The sequence below is a fragment of the Caretta caretta genome, chromosome 18 (assembly GCF_965140235.1).
Source record: "Caretta caretta isolate rCarCar2 chromosome 18, rCarCar1.hap1, whole genome shotgun sequence".
Taxonomy (NCBI): Eukaryota; Metazoa; Chordata; order Testudines; family Cheloniidae; genus Caretta; species Caretta caretta.
This window is the reverse complement of record NC_134223.1, coordinates 22,642,216-22,659,856: the sequence shown is the minus strand read 5'-3', so window position 1 is coordinate 22,659,856 and position 17,641 is coordinate 22,642,216. Positions and strand designations below refer to the sequence as shown.

The 17,641-nt window shown below is 46.7% G+C and overlaps 1 long non-coding RNA gene across 1 annotated transcript; it reads left to right on the top strand.

The window, feature by feature from the left end:
* The first annotated feature begins 582 nt into the window (after positions 1-582).
* On the top strand, positions 583-17,401 carry LOC125624381 (uncharacterized). Its single transcript, XR_007353296.2, has 3 exons — positions 583-1,016; positions 15,373-15,498; positions 17,267-17,401. It is a non-coding gene; the product is annotated as an uncharacterized LOC125624381 (long non-coding RNA).
* The last annotated feature ends 240 nt before the right edge of the window (positions 17,402-17,641 follow it).

The window sequence follows — 17,641 nt, the reverse complement described above, 5'->3', positions numbered from 1 at the left end:
GCCCGCTCCCCGGCCCGCCCCCGCCCGCGCCCGCTCCCCGGCCGGCCCCCGCCCGCTCCCGCTCCCCGGCCGGCTCCCGCTCCTCGGCTCCCGCCCGCTCCCCGGCCGGCTCCCGCTCCCCGGCTCCCGCCCGCTCCCGCTCCCCGGCCGGCCCCCGCTCCCCGGCCGGACCCCGCTCCCCGGCCGGCCCCCGCCCGCGCCCGCTCCCCGGCCGGCTCCCGGCCCGCGCCCGCTCCCGCTCCCCGGCCGGCCCCGGCCCGCCCCCGCTCCCCGGCCGGCCCCCGCCCGCTCCCGCTCCCCGGCCCCCGCTCGCTCCCGCTCCCCGGCCCCCGCTCGCTCCCGCTCCCCGGCCGGCTCCCGGCCGGCCCCCGCTCCCCGGCCGGCTCCCGGCCCGCGCCCGCTCCCCGGCCCCCGCTCGCTCCCCGGCCGGCCCCCGCTCCCCGGCCCCCTCCCGCTCCCCGGCCGGCCCCGGCCCCCGCCCGCTCCCCGGCCGGCCCCCGCCCGCTCCCCGGCCGGCCCCCGCCCGCTCCCCGGCCGGCCCCCGCTCCCCGGCAGTTCGCAGGCTGGGGCCAGGACGCCGGGGCGGGCTGTGAGTCCGCTTGGCGACGCCAGCGTTGGCCTGAGGCTGGCTGGGGCCCAGGGTCAAAGCCCGGGCCCAGCAGCCTCAGCCCCGGTTGGTGGGGCTCAGGCCTGGGGCGGTGGGGCTTGGGCTTTGGCCCCCCTGCCCAGGGCGGCGGGGCTCGGGCGAGCTCAGCCTTTGGTCCCCCCTCCTGGGGTCGTGTCCTGATCTCTGTTAAAAGGGGGTTATGGTGCAGTGAAGTTTGAGACCCCCGGCTCTAGACCGGGCTTGTCAGGCGTTTGTCTAACCTGCTCGCCAACAATGATGGAGATTCCACAGCCTCCCTCGGCAGTTTGTTCCAGGGCTTAACCACCCTGACAGGAAGCTTTTCTTAATGTCCAACCTAAACCTCCCTTGCTGCAATTTGAGCCCATTGCTTCTTGGCTTATCCTCAAAGGTTAGGGAGAATAATTTATCCTCTTTTCTCCTTATTACAACCTTTTATGTACTTGAAAACTGTTATCATGTGAAAAGGAAAGGAGGACTTGTGGCACCTTAGAGACTAACCAATTTATTTGAGCATGAGCTTTCGTGAGCTACAGCTCACTTCATCGGATGCATGATCATGTGCTTTCTCAATCTTCTGTTCTCCAGACTAAACAAACCCAGTTTTTTCATAGGTCATGTTTTCTAGACTGTTAATTATCTTTGTTTCTTTTCTCTGGACTTTCTCTAATTTGTCCATATCTTTCCTGAAATGTGACACCCTGAACTGGACACAATACTCCAGTTGAGGCCTAATCAGAGTAGAGCAGAAGAACTACTTCTCATGTCTTGCTTACAACACTCCTGCTAATACATCCCAGAATGACATTTGCTTTTTTTGCAACAAGAATACCATAATGCCACTATATAAATCCAGAAGTATAACTGGGTTTAAAAAAAAAACTAGATAAATTAATGGAGGATAGGTCTATCAATGACCATTAGCAAAGATAGTCAGGGACGCAATCCCATTGTCAAGGCCACCCTAAACCTATATTAGAAGACAGGAGTGGAACACAAGCATGGATCACTCCATAGTTGCTTTCTTCTATATGGTCTCCGTGAAGCTCTGGTATCGGCAACTGTCGGAAACAGGATACTGAGCAAGATACACTATTGTCTGATCCACGACAGCAGCCTCTTATGTTCTTACGTTAATCATGTACTGTCTTTTCCACAGGACCCTGCCTCAGTCAGTGCAGAGGGTGAACAGTGCTCTCTGAATGGAAGTTGCTCAGTATTCATTTTCATACTAGCATTTGGTGTGTGGCCCCTGCCTAATTTACTACAATTAAACCCTGCATCGCGTATAGGATTATTAATTTCCTCGTGGGCTTTTCTCATCATGGACGCTCATCAGCATTGTAGCTTAGTGCTTCACACATAAATTACTTTATCTTTGCTAAATGTCTCTGAGGTAATTTGTTATCTCTGCTTTACAGATGGAGAATTGATGCACATCCCTTTTATGGCCCAACCTGTAAGGGGTGTACTGTAATTTTGGGTGCTGAATTTGAGAAATCTAGGACTTTTTTTTTTTTTTTTAAGTATTTGGCATTTTTGTAGCTCTGTACATATTCAAAACACAACTTCCATTGATTTCAGCTGCAGCTCTGAGTATTGAGCAATTCAGTTAACCCTCAAGTTGGGCATCCAGAAAATGCGGAACACACCATTAGCAGTCACTTGTGACAAGTTTGGTTTAAGTGACTTGCCCAGTATCACATAGGAAATCTGTGGGAGAGGCAGGGATAGAATCCAGTTCTGCAGCATGGCATTTAATTGCCTTAACCATGAGACCATTCTTTCTTTTCCTGCAGTCTCCCTGCGTCCTTCGCTTCACATATTTTAACTTCTACAACAAATGAAGCCAGGGTCTTACAGATAATAGCCTTTCATTCACGATACAATCTCTCATTTTGTACTCTTGAGTACCATTCATCCTATGCACTGAACAAGGAGCGGGTCTTGTGGGCAACACACAATTTGATCATGTAATTAAAGTCTGCATCACAATACTTAGGGGCCAAAGTAAGGTGGCATAGGCAACCTTAATTCTAGCATTTCCTAGCTTTTGAGTGCTTGACTTTGCAAAATTAGTTGTTGTGTAATTTTATGTAATTTCCTAAATTTTAAAAAAGCAAATTAAAAAAAATCCATTAAGTGGAATGATATTGACCCTCCACATGCATCACTAAGATGATTGGGACCTTTAGATGCACAGCACAGACCTCTGTCTATCATTTGAGCTAATGAAATACTTGGTTGTAGTAATAGATTGTTCTCCTTTATGCGGATAAGCCACTAGATAGGAAGAACTATTTTGCCAGTGGGTTTCACAGCTATTTACTAGATAACAGAGAAATGTACAGACTCAGGAATCAGGCTTGGAAGGATTAGATCTTTATCTGTAAATGTTGGTAAACATTATTGTGATGGTTTCAGAGTAGCAGCCGTGTTAGTCTGTATTCGCAAAAAGAAAAGGAGTACTTGTGGCACCTTAGAGACTAACCAATTTAGTTGAGCATGAGCTTTCGTGAGCTACAGCTCACTTCATCGGATGCATACCGTGGAAACTGCAGCAGACTTTATATATACACAGAGAATATGAAACAATACCTCCTCCCACCCCACTGTCCTGCTGGTAATAGCTTATTGTGATGCTGGCAGATCAGGTGCCAGTTCATACCAAAGCTGCCCGCCTGACGGAACGCTTACAAATGTATAGCTGGAAACCCGTCTGACTTACCTGTGGGTTGGTATAGTTAAAATAGATATTAGTGTTATAAGAATGTGTTTAGACATTATGGAATGCTCATAGGATGCTGTAGTGTATTAATCCTACTTATAATATCTGTATCCCATTATATGAAGTTACATTGAGTGTTTGCATTGTAAAGTTCTGTAACTGAGTAACTCACCAAACAGGAAAAGCAGCATTAATTAAGGTAATGTGCTCCTCCTGCATACAAGATGGCCCATTGAAGGCAAATGAGGCATTGTGGCATCAAAGGACAGGAAGCTTGTTAAAAGAAAAGGAGTACTTGTGGCACCTTAGAGACTAACCAATTTATTTGAGCATGAGCTTTCGTGAGCTACAGCTCACTTCATCAGATGTTTACCGTGGAAGCTTGTTGTGATGGCTTTCTCGCTCCTTCCAGGAAGGGGAAGCCTACCCATGAACTCATTCCATCACCCAATGGCCCTGGAACATTTTTTAATAGTAGGGGTGCTGAAAACCAGCCCTCTTACCCCGTCCACATCCTCCCCCACCCCTCCCGAGATGGGGCTGGGAGCAGGGCCGTGTCTCCGGGAGTGGAGGACCCGGACACAGGTAAGGAGGCTGAGGCTGGGGCTACAGCTGGGGGTGGGTCCTGGAGCGGAGCCCTGGGCGGGGCCAGCAGCTGGGACCCCACATGCAGGGCTGGGAGCAGAGCCCCGTGTAAAACCTGGGGGTGCTGTAGCACCCCCTGCACCTCTACTTCCCATGCCTATGCCATCACCGATCAGCTTGGATGGGTGCGGGGAGAATAAAAATCCCTTAGAAGAAGAATCTACGTCTCTTTATGCTGTCTGGACTCTGAGGGACACAGGTTCCTAAACGTAAGCAGGAGATCCCCATGCTGCTTGGCATGAGTCATCCCTAAAGGACATATAGAACTGCTTATTATAGAAGCTTATATTACCCTTTTAAATTTAAGATTGAAACTCGTGTGTGTGTATCTGTTTCCTGTTTTAACCTTGTAAATAACTTATTTCTTAGTTACTAAATCTTTAGTTAATTTATTACAGGATTAGTTACAGGTGTTGTATCTGGTTTGAGATCTGAGTACAAATGACCTGGGGTAAGTGACTGGTCCTTTGGGATTGGGAGTAACCTAAATATTGATGTGATTTTGGTGTAAGTGACCATCTATCATATAGTCCAGCTTGCCTGGGGGCAACATATATTGGAATGCCCAAGGGGACTGTCTGTGACTTAATGTAAGACCGTTATAGTGCTTTAGGAATCTTGTTACTGTGTTAGTGAAATCTAATTATAGAACCTAGAACCAGTTTGGGGTTTCTGCCATGCTTTTTGATAGTCTGCCCTGATGTTGGAAGCCATGGTTGTGAGCCCTTCCAGACAGTGTGACAATCAGTTCCACCACACACACACAAACCAATGAAAAAAATATTTCCATCAATAATAATCATCAAAATTTACAGACAGGCAAAGTAAGAAAAATGCTGTTTCAGAACTTTAGTGTTTGATTTAAGGATACTTACTTTGTATATTTTGACATGTGATATTGGCAATTTGTGCTTTAACAGTTATACAGCTTTATCTTTTTGAATCTCCTTGTCTACTGTTATTAAATACATATTGAATGACACCTCCCACTGACTGACCCACCCATAATTTCGTGCAACTGTGAAAATTTAAACAAGTAAAAATAGAATAAAAGCTTAAAAACAAACATAGATATCTGTCAAATTATAAAACAATAAAAATCAAATTCTGCCAAGCTTAAACGTACCCTTTTAACATAGTTCCTGGGTCAGGTATTATTTTGGTGCAATACTGTTTACAAAGAATATATGCAAAGGCCTGTTCCCCTGAACACAGTAGGAATCAAACAGGAGTCAGTAACTTTGCTCATAGTTCCAAGCCTCTTTCCAGTCAGCATTCTGCCTCAAAATATTGTAAGAAAGCCTCTTGGTGTTCTCTCAGGGACATGTTTCTAGTGCTTCTCTTGTTGTCCGCTTCTGCTGATCCCCATCTCCACCAAAAAATATCCAGCACTCCAGCAGATAGCTCAGCATCTGAGGGTATGTCTACACTGGCAGAGTTACAGTACCGGCAGTTAGAGTACCGCTCAGAGAGCAATGAAGGGAAACCACTGTTGTGTGTTCACACTGTCAGCTGCCTGTGCAATAGCATGTTTACGCTTGCAGCACTTGCAGTGATATTCAGAGCAGTGCACTATGGGCAACTATCGCACAGAGCATCTCTTCCTCTTCTGCCACTGAGAGTTGTGGGAAGGCGGAGGGCGTCGTGGAGCATCCTGGGTCCTGTCCCAAAGCCCCGTGGTGCATTGCTTCACATCCCAGCAATCACTGTGCTTCCATCCGCATTTGGCGCCATATTTCAAGTACTGCGTGCTCTGCCTCTTTGGTCTGCAGGAATGGATTTTGCACTGTTGATCAGTATGCCGCTCACTCTCACTAACATGTCATGAGTGACAGTGGAGTTATTCCTTAAACTACAAAGGCAAGAGGAGTGCGACATTGATCTCGCCACGCATAGTAGCTATGACACACGAGATTGCTTGTGGCATTCATGGAGGTGCTGACCACAGTGGAACTCCACTTTTGGGCTCGGGAAACAAGCACTGAGTGGTGGGATCACAAGCAGTGGCTGCAGAACATTTGGATGAGGAAAGCCACATTCATGGGACTGTGTGATGAGCTCGCCCCAGCCCTGCGGCACAAGGACATGAGAATGAGATCTGCCCTGCCATTGGAGAAGCATGTGGCGATTGCACTATGAAAGCTGGCTACTCCCGACTGCTACTGATCGGTCGCTAACCAGTTCGGAGTGAGAAAGTTAACTGTTGGACTCATGTTGACGGAAGTGAGCAGGGCCATTCATCACATCCTGTGCCGAAAGACCATGACTCTGGGCAACGTGCGTGACATTGTGGATGGCTTTGCATAAATGGGCATCCCTAACTCTGGAGGGGCAATAGATGGCACGCACATTCCACTTCTGGCATAAGACCACCTAGCCACCGAGTACATTAATCAGAAGGGGTATTTCTCTCTGGTTCTCTAGGTGCTTGTGGATCACCATGGGCATTTCAAGGACATTAACGCAGGCTGGTCCGGAAAGGTGCATGACACACGCTTCTTTTAGAACCCTGGCCTGTTCAGGAAGCTGCACGCAGGGACTTTCTTTCTGGACCAGAAGATCACCATACGGGAAGTTGAAATGCCCATTGTGATTCTGGGAGACCCTGACTACCCCTTAATGCAGTGGCTTAAGAAGCCATACATGGGCACCTTGACAGAAGCAACGAGCAGTTCAACAACAGGCTGAGCAAGTGCAGAATGACTGTTGAGTGTGCTTTTGGCCCGTTGGCGCTGCCTATATGGGAAGCTGGACCTGGCCGATGACAATATTCCTATGCTTATAGCCGCACGTTCTAGGCTACATAATATTTGTGAAGGAAAGGGTGAAAGCTTCACTCAGGGCTGGACCGCTGAGGCACAGTGCCTGGAGGCTGAATTTGAACAGCCAGAGACCAGGGCTATTAGAGGGGCGCACCGTGGGGCCATAAGGATCAGGGATGCCAAGTGGCAGCAATTTGAAGCTGAAAGCCACTAATATTTGTTGCTGTGCTTAGGAGTGCAGTGCTTGTAATGCTAGGAGATGATTGTGATTGATGCAGACAAGGTACTGTGAAGGTTTAAGATAATTGTCCATTGCTTTGCAGGGCTCTGTTTGGTTTCAAGTAATAAAATAAAGATTTCTTTCAAACCAACACAATTCTTTTATTAAAAAACAACAACCGGAAGCGAGACAAACAAAAAAACACGTCAGCACTGAGGGGGAGGGTAAGGGAAGGTCCCAAGAGGAGGTGGGGTCCCAGGACAGTTAAAGATTTGTGTATGTCCAGGTGTATCCAGCCTTCTCCTTTTGCAGTACAGTGCAGCGGGTACTGTACTTCAACAGGGCTAAACTGCAGAGGGATGGGTGTTGAGTGCAATGGGTACTGGGAGTCCGCAGTGCCGGACTGTCAGGGGGAGGAGTGGAATGCTGCGGGTACAGACTGCAGCCAGAAGGTTGATAAGAGTGTCTGGGGGGGCACGTGGGAAAGAGTTTTGCGACAGCAGCTGCAAGGGCAGGTGGGCGCGGACCCGCTCGGTTTGCAGTGGTAGTATAGGCTAGAGCGTGTCCGTTTGGTGCTCCATAACGTTTAAGAGCTGTTCCGTGGCTTCACTCTGGTGCGCGGCATTCTCCTTTCGGTCCCTCTTCTCCCTGTCCTGCCACTTCTTCAATTCCTGTTGTTCGGCCGTGGAATACATCGTAACCTCACACAAAAGTCCTCCATAGTTCTTCGTGGCCACTTTCTAATTCTGTGCAGCTGTTCAGCAGGCAATAATGAAGAGGGTGGCTGGGCTCCCAAGGTCATCTCTGTGAAGCCAAAACACAACATTTTACAGAAGCAGTGTTGTTTGCAACACAAAACACTGATTCAGTGATTTAAAACACAGCCACTATTCACATACCTGTCACTAACTGACTGACCCCAGACAAGCACACATGAGCCACAAGACCCCCAAAATGGTAAACAGCCGCAGGGACAGGGGAAATCAGTGTTCCGGACCCTACTGTACACTGGGCACATGGCTCTTGGGGAGAGCCAGCACTGTAGGGGGGGCCTGATAATCATTCCTGTCCCCACATTTTCCACAGGCTGTGTTCATAGAATCATAGAATATAAGGGTTGGAAGGGACCCCAGAAGGTCATCTAGTCCAACCCCCTGCTCGAAGCAGGACCAATTCCCAGTTAAATCATCCCAGCCAGGGCTTTGTCAAGCCTGACCTTAAAAACCTCTAAGGAAGGAGATTCTACCACCTCCCTAGGTAACGCATTCCAGTGTTTCACCACCCTCTTAGTGAAAAAGTTTTTCCTAATATCCAATCTAAACCTCCCCCACTGCAACTTGAGACCATTACTCCTCGTTCTGTCATCTGCTACCATTGAGAACAGTCTAGAGCCATCCTCTTTGGAACCCCCTTTCAGGTAGTTGAAAGCAGCTATCAAATCCCCCCTCATTCTTCTCTTCTGCAGGCTAAACAATCCCAGCTCCCTCAGCCTCTCCTCATAACTCATGTGTTCCAGACCCCTAATCATTTTTGTTGCCCTTCGCTGGACTCTCTCCAATTTATCCACATCCTTCTTGAAGTGTGGGGCCCAAAACTGGACACAGTACTCCAGATGAGGCCTCACCAATGTCGAATAGAGGGGAACGATCACGTCCCTCGATCTGCTCGCTATGCCCCTACTTATACAGCCCAAAATCCCATTGGCCTTCTTGGCAACAAGGGCACACTGCTGACTCATATCCAGCTTCTCGTCCACTGTCACCCCTGGGTCCTTTTCCGCAGAACTGCTGCCAAGCCATTCGGTCCCTAGTCTGTAGCTGTGCATTGGGTTCTTCCGTCCTAAGTGCAGGACCCTGCACTTATCCTTATTGAACCTCATCAGATTTCTTTTGGCCCAATCCTCCAATTTGTCTAGGTCCTTCTGTATCCTATCTCTCCCCTCCAGCGTATCTACCACTCCTCCCAGTTTAGTATCATCCGCAAATTTGCTGAGAGTGCAATCCACACCATCCTCCAGATCATTTATGAAGATATTGAACAAAACCGGCCCCAGGACCGACCCTTGGGGTACTCCACTTGATACCGGCTGCCAACTAGACATGGAGCCATTGATAACTACCCGTTGAGCCCGACAATCTAGCCAGCTTTCTACCCACCTTGTAGTGCATTCTTCCAGCCCATACTTCCTTAACTTGCTGACAAGAATACTGTGGGAGACCGTGTCAAAAGCTTTGCTAAAGTCAAGAAACAGCTTTGCTAAAGTCAAGAAACAACATGATGAAAGATATCTCACTGCTGAGGGTGAGCAGGGAATCAAGGGAGGGTCTTCTCCAAGACTGTGGCTTCTGCCCTGGCCCTTATGCAGCTCGTCTGTGTACAGCAATGTTCCCCTCCCCGCAGTGACTGCAGAGTGGCACAGGAAAGTATCTCTATGAGAGTTTCCTGGAGATCTCTGAGGCAGATTCCTGTGATGTGACGGAATCAACCAACACTCTATTCCTAGGCATGTGGTGGTATGTGCTTCATACAGACGCAAACCTGCTTTCTGCAACCCTCCTGCCTGCAACAACTTGCTTCAGCGAATCCTAGAATCAAATCCGCTTACCAGGAGCCTCCTCTCCTATTTGCACTTCACTAAGATCTGACAGCTGTGACTGGCTAGCCTCCTCCAGGGTAGAGAAGAGCTCCTGGCTGCATGCATCTCTGACCTCCGAGTTGTTCTCTGCCTCTGGGTCCCCCTTGACATCCTTGTCCAAGATTTCCTCCTCCTGGCTCAGTCCACTCTTCACAGGCACACGAGCCACCAAAGTATCCACAGTGGCCTTCGCAGTGGAGGTGGGGTTGCCACAGAGTATCACGTCCAGCTTTTTGTAGAACGGGCAGCTCGTGGGCGCAGCACCGGAGTGGCAGTTTGCCTCCCGCGCCTTGTGGTAGGCCTTCCGCAGCTCCTTCATTTTGACCCTGCACTGCAGTATGTTCCGGTCATGGCCTCTTTCTGTCATGCATCATGAAATCTGTCCGTAGGTATCGTAATTCCTACTGCTGGAGCGCAGCGGGGACTGGACAGCCTCCTCTCCCCAAATGCTGATGAGGTCCAGCAGCTCGGCATTGCTTCAAGCGGGGGATCGCCTGGTGCGTGGTGCAGACCTGGCCACCTGGAAAGATGCGCTGAGACCATTGTATGTGTCACCGAGCCAATAGGAAGGGGACTTTCAAAATTCCAAAGGAATTTACGGGGTTGGGATGACAGTTGGTCACCTGAAGGCAGGGCGGTAGGGTTAAAACCGATGACCAGAGAAGCAAGAACAGGCATTGTGGGACATCTCCTGGAGGCTGATCGCAGCACCGTAATGGACCAGGGTGTCCACACCGGCACCGCGGCGCCATGCCCCCGGCATGGGAAGCTCGACGCCGCTCGTCGGGGTGGGTTTTTTACAGCGCTGCAGCTGCGCAGTTTCTGCGCACTCAGTGGCTTGGCAGTGTGACCCCTCAGGAGTTACAGCGCAGAAAGCTGCTTTACTGCGCAGAAACTTGCCAGTGTAGACAAAGCCTGAATGCTCAGCTGCCTGTGTTTTGGGTGGTGGCTCCTATTGTTTCAGCTACCTTTCTCCAAAAAGGAGCTTAACTGCTTCTTACATGTATCCTGAATGAAAGGCAGCTGTCATGCCCACCACTTTCAACAAGGTTCACCCAACCTCTGTTATAACAATGGATTCAATAATACCCATGAAAATCTGGATATTTGGGGCTCCTCGCTACTAACCTGTTTCCACATTGAAAACTGTTTATTCCTGTTTTTTGTCTCTTAGCCAGTTTTTAATTCATTACAGATCTTTACCTCTCACCTAGTGACTTTAGTTTCCTTAAGAGCCTCTTGTGAGGGATTTTATGAAAGGCTTTTTGAAAGTCTAATAAATTATATCTACTAGTTTTCCTTTATTCACTCCCTCAAAGAATTCTGTTAGGTTGGAGAGGCATGCTTTTCCTGTATAGAAGCTCTACTGGTTATCTGTATCACGTAATGCCATCTTTAATTATTTTTGCAGCTAATTTACCTGGTACTGAAATAAGGTTTACTGGTCTGTAATCCCTTGCATCCTTCTAGTGCCTGTTTTAAACTAGGTACAGCACTGGTTACCCTCCGGTGTAGAAGCTGATTTTAATGATCGATTATTTGAGGGGGTTTTAGCAGCTCAGCCATTTAATTCCTTCAGAATTCTTGGATAAATACCTTTCGCCCCCTGTGATTAATTACAATGTAGTATTTGTTCTAACACCTTCTTTTTGAAATATCAATCTCTAACAGACAAAAACTAGCTCTGGGGAGCTACTGTGGTCTCTCCATCTTGGTAAAAACTAATGCCAAAAAATAGTATAGCTTCTCTGCAATCTCCTTACCGATGAAGTGAGCTGTAGCTCAGAAAAAGCTTATGCTCTAATAAATTTGTTAGTCTCTAAGGTGCCACAAGTACTCCTGTTCTTCTTACCCACCTTGTTTGCTTTTTTAAGTACTCTGTATTTGTGTGTGTCCCTGGTTCTTCATATTTTGTCAAAATAACCCAATATAATCACTTCAGTTTTAATTATTTTGGTAATTTATTTCAAAATACCTGTCAACAAGTATGTCAACAATACAGACAACAACAACAAAAAGATTCCCCCAGGAGCAGAGAGTTAAAGAAACCCTTACAACAACCCCATTCTAGTTAGGGGGTGCTGGACGAGGCTGCCTGGTGCCCCTCAGAGCCCAAACACCCACAACTCCCTCCCTCCAGAGCCCAGCTATGGAACACCTCCCGCACCCCCAGAGCCCAGACACCTGCACCCATCCCTCCCACTAGAACCCAGCTGTGGAGATGCCCAGAGCTTTTACTCCCCCCAGCTTCTTTACTGTACCACTGGGGGATGTGATGCGGTGTGGCTCGGCCCTTCCTCACCCTTTGCCAGAGCCGGGTCTCCTGGACCCTCTCCCGTCCCCAGGTGGATGAAGATCAAGCCAGGCAGTCAAAGCATGCAGAGCCTCCATCCCTGCAGGGCTGACCTGCCGCTCACTTCGAGCAGGGCTCTGCAGAGAAGACATGAAATTCTGGGCAGAACATTAATTCTGCACTGTGCAGTGGTGCAGAATTCCCCCAGGAGTACCTACAGGACTACACTGCCAGGCAATCTGCCTGAGAGGCATTTATACTGGAGGCTAGATCCACAAAGGACCCTAGGTGTTGCAATGGTCAGCTTTCAGTGCCTAACTTTTAGGTACCTTGGCATCCAGTGGAATCCACAGCCCTGAGTTAGGTGCCCAGACTCCCTATACTGTGAAAGGGGAGAGTTAGGTTCCTAAGAATGCATCTACAAAAGCCAGCCTGATAAGCAGGGAGCCACCTCAACCAGTCAAGAAATGCCAAGGAGAAGGATGTGGCCTAAGACTCATCTCTCAAAGGCAGCTAGGTAATTTAGGCTTGGTCTATACTAGAAAATTAGGGCAGCATAACTACATTGCTCTAGGGTGGGAAAAGTCCTCACCCCTGAGTGACATAGTTAAGCTGACCTAAGTCCCCGTGTAGACAGTGCTAGGTCAATGGAAGAATTCTTGCGTCAACCTAGCTACTGTCCCTTGGTGAGATGGATTAGCTGTGCCTGTGGGAGAATCCCTCCCATTGGTGTAGGTAGTTATCTGTGCTGTAGCATTTTAAGTGAAGACAAGCCCTCAGTCTCCAGGGGAAAAGCTACCTAAGCTTTCTTTTGTAAGAAATACTATTAAAGGAGGTGGTGCTCCCCCTTATAAACTTTAGCCTAATGCTTAAAGTAGTCCTCTACGATGTGTGAGAGCCGAGTTCAATTTCCCGTCCATCTGATGTAGAGATTTGAACATAGGTCTCCTGCTTTCCTACCAGAGTGCTGCAGCCACTGGGCAAGGGTGGGGGGTGACTTCAGTCTCTCCGGATGAAGTGATTCCACTGTGTATAGTAACTAAATAGTCACTGACCCAGAGAGCAAGTGAGAATACCTCTCTAGCCCAGTGATTAGGCCACTCAGCTATGATAGGAGATCCAAGTTCAAGGCCTTCTGGTCTAATTAATATTTACTTATTTATACTCAGTGGAACAGCTTCAACAGGAGAGACTGAGAGAGTCATACTACAGAATACCCCATAGCCCACTGGTGAGGGTGCCCTCCCTTCTAGGAAGGGGGGATCTAAGCTTTTCCACATCAGGTAGAGGGGAGAAATGAAGGTGGGTTTCCCTCATCCTGAGTGCTCTAATCTCTTGGATAGAAATTATAAGGGATGCACCTCCTCTGCTTGCTGTTTTCTGTGGAGTTAGGGGTGCTCTGACAGCATCTACTAGATTGGGCCCTGCATGCAAGAGAGGTGAGGCAGTGCCTAGTTTGACAATCCTGCTGGGGTCTATGTGTGCGGTGGGCACAGAGACTAAGGTGGCTGTGTACACGCTCACTTGCAGAAACTTAGGCACCTAGGGAACTTTACCAGCAGGAATGTAAGTGCCTACAGAGTTAGGCAGCACCTGGGCAAGGGTTTTGAAGGTCTCACTGTCACTTATATTTTGGATTTAGGTGCTTATATCATTCTGTGGATCTAGCTCTGGGTTCTTTCCCCTGACCATGCTCAGCTGCGTTACTTGTTGGCTTTTATGAGGACCAGATGATCTTGCTTTCAACTGATCCCTGGCTTCACAACATCAGCTTAAAGAGGGAATGTTCTAAGATGACACTGGGCTAGTCAAATATTTTACTGTAAAACAGTATGTGTGAACACTACATTCAGTGAGCGCTCTTTCAGTGCGGGGCACTTTTACTGTTCTAATCTGGAAGAAAGTTTTTCTTGCATGGTTTATATCTAGGTATTGGAGTGTTCTATTTATTACTATCATCCCATTAATGTCAGAAATTCCTGTCATGTTTGGATTCTCTTCTATTGCCAAACGTAGTTCATCTTGTTTTACTTTTAGATTTTTTCACTGGGGTCTAGACTCTTATAATGGTATGAATAAAATTGTGCCTATTTTCGCGTGACAATTGCTAAGAGAGCTATCAGTCTCCGACTGACTCTCATATGCTTATTCACTGTCCTGGACAGTGATTTTGGCATGTTCATTGGCTGCCACCTCTACATGTGTGAAACTCACATTTTTATCTGTTGGCCTATGTCTGAGTAGCAAAGAGCCACAGAATCTTTAGAAATGTTGTGGATATTGACACATATCAATGCATTATAATTGTTGAAAATGCTACTGGAATTACTATGGTTCAATTAAATTGAAAAAACTTATTTAAGGGGCAAATTAAACAGGCAATCTTAAACAAATCTAAAGAAACAAATTATGAGCGAGACACTCTTGAGCTAAAATAAAAGCAACCAAAGACATTGGAAAATTGACAGAAAACAAGTTTCCTTAGGAAGCGGATATCCCAGAATAGTCTTTGTGAAGGGGTAGTCTGTCCCTTCAGCATAGGATTCCTAGGGGTCAGCCCACCCCTATCTGCATATATACAGACACATATAGGAGATATTGATAGAGGGGACGCAATCCCAGGGATGACTGGTGCTTGGGAGGAAATCCCATCATTGTGTCTTTAAGAACCTGGGGCAAGGCTTCCACTCACTCAACCAATTGTGGGATGAGCTGGGAGAAGAGGACCAACATAACTGGAGATGGCTACTTGCTTAATCCTCTGAGGACTAATGGGGGTGGGGGAAGGGGCTAGCTGAAGAAAAAGCTGGCTAAATTACAAATCAGCTTTCAGGAGAAGACCTGAGGACTCCTGGCTTAAGGAAACAGGAAATAGCTGCCTGAATTACCTAGCCCTAGGAGGAGAGCTGAGGCTCCTTCTGTAAGAAGAGACAGAATGACTGTTTCACTGATAAATACTCTGCTCCAGGAGGAGAGCTGGCTATTCCTGGTTTGAGGAGAGAGAGAGGGACTGTCTAATTACTTACAACCCAACTCCAAGGAGGAGTTGGAAACTTCTGTTTTGAGAGAGAGTTACCATTTTGAAATACAGCTCCCATTCCAGGAAGTGGGTGAGGGTTTCCTGAACAGGGATTAGAGCTGACCAGGACTCTTATGTGGACACAGAATGGGGTGGACTGAGGCAGCTAATAAAGTGAGTTACACTTTTAGAAAGACTTAATAAATCAGGCCCTATGAAGGGGGTACATTGTTTGAACCAGTTTCATTTGGGTGACAACTGAAAGGACATGAAGGGGTGCTGTGTGAAATATACCTGCAGGGTCATGAATGGGTGTGCTGGAAGGCAGTATTCCATGACAGTCATAAATAGATATAATGCTAGAAGACAGAGAAATCTAATGCAGAATGTATCACTTATAGCTGATGCACAACAAGCTCAAACTCATCCTCCATTTCTTCTTCAGCCTTACTCAACCAGTCAGCCATCTGGATGGGAGCAAAGGAAGATGGTGGACCTGAATCCATTAAACAGTAAAGACAAACAGTTCTACCTTGAGCAATCTGGGGGTGAAATCGTATCTACAGATAAGGTAGATCTTTATTATCTGGCTATACAAGACAAGGGTTGAATGTGAGTACTGATGGACCTTAATTCCTCATTAGTTCTCTTTTATGAGAAGGGAAGGGCATTATCTTGAATTGTAGGAAGCATAAAAATATTTCTTGAGCCATGAAACCCCATTTTCTCACTAATGGAGTCCATCTGCTTTGAACTTTCTTGTAAGTTAGACGGGCAGAGCATGCAGCTTGAAGAAGCACTGCTAACATGGCATGGACTTTAACAGACTACTCTAGTTTGTCAATGTTTGCTCATGAAGAAAGCAAAGCTCACCCTTAGAGAAGTCTTATTTTGTCATTATTTAATTAATGACAAGAAAAATAAGTCAGTTTCCTGACCCCTTATCTTCAGATTCACCCCTTGAAGAAGTCTTCAGTCCTGAAGACTTTCCCCAAAATGTATACAAGTGCTGTTTTCAGGGACAGTTCTCTTGTCAAAGAATTACAGGAAAAAGTCAATGAGCTCTTTCGTCTTGTCACGAGTCTATTTTTGTATGCTTGTGGGTGAGGATGGGCACTGGCATGTGACTAATATCTTTTAAACCTAGTTGGATTAATCACTCAGTATGTCTGAGATTTTTCAGACTAAGGCTGAACCTGCCTTGCAGTAACAGAGTCTTCAAGATGGGACATTAAGAACTCCAGTTTTGGCAGAATCAAATCACAATCTAACTTGAAGAAAAAAAATTAAAAGAGTAAAGGAATTTTTGTCTCCTCTGATTATTGGATTAAAAAAAATGCTCTTTTCCTTTCACATTTATCCTTTTCTTCTCTTCTTAACACCTGTTTTTAGGGTTTGATCGAAAGCCCCATGAAGTCAATAGGAAAGTCTTTTAATTTATTTCAGTAGGCTTTGGATCAGTCCCTTCTGCCAGTTTTACTGCATTTTTACACTGCTTTATTTCCCCTTTTATCTAATAAAAGTGTGTGTAGGCTTTTACTCAACAGAGAGAGCTCTGAACTACTTGTAGAAAAGGATGTTTTATGTTTTGTTTAGAAGTATACACACACTGATACTGGAAACTACTTGTGACATCTAAAGAGTGAATTATTCTTACAAGTCAGATTTTTTCTGCATTGTTTTCTGTAATTTTTTTAAATAAATATTAAAGCATTGTTTTGGGAGTTCCAGTGGAGTGCATGCAATTCAAACCGCTTCTGTTCACTCATTAGCTTAACAAAAATTCTTGTATAGTTACTTTATATCTGATAGCAGTTTCTGTAAGTCATTCTGAGGCAAGAGGATTCCATGTTAAACTTGGTATTTAAGATTTAATGTAAGGAAAGTTTGCAGCAGTTTGTGGTGCCTTATCCAAGAACTTTGCCAATTACATCTTTTTTGTATATTGGGGATTCTCAGTCTTGAGATATGTAATTCCACCGCAACTTGGCACTTTACTCTTCCTCTCCACCTGAAAATGCACACACTTGATATCCTTACTTTTGGCAAAGAAGGGAAGGATGTTCAGCTTCCTTCTAATGCTATCACTACTGCTTCTCGCATGCCCAGAAGAGTGTCTATAGAGCTATGCCTGGCATCCTCTACAGCAGACTATGCCTTTGAATATCCAAGGTCAAAGAGCAGATTTCTATACTTGGGCATTGCAAGTTATGCCTCAATGTAGGTGCAAAGTAGTCTAAGGATCAGTTCCTGGTCCAGCTCTCTAGAATTGATGTTAGGGAACTTTTGCTATTAGAATGTCTCCAGAAACAAAGTAAATTGTTCTGTCTTTTTAAAAGGGGGAAGATACCTTGGCAGAGCTAGGTATTATTTGCCTGACGGAGTTTTCTCTCCATCTCCATCAAAGCTTGAACAGTACTGGCACTTCTGCCTTCTCAAGCAGAGCTCAGTGTAACTGGACCACATCTAACGCCTGCACAATGCAAATGAAGATTGAAACGGTTGTTTCCTTCTAGGTGTGTGACTAAATGCTCAAAAGGGATATTTTTCCTTAGATCCTCAGGAGGATGGAACTTCTCTAAAAGGACCTGTTGGTTTGTTTTCACTGATGACTGAGTCAACCTTTGAACTAAAGCTGGGAACGGTAGTGATGAGTGTCTTCCTCTAAAACAGAGAAGAATATTCTGCAATATGACCTGTGCAGTGTGTTCTGA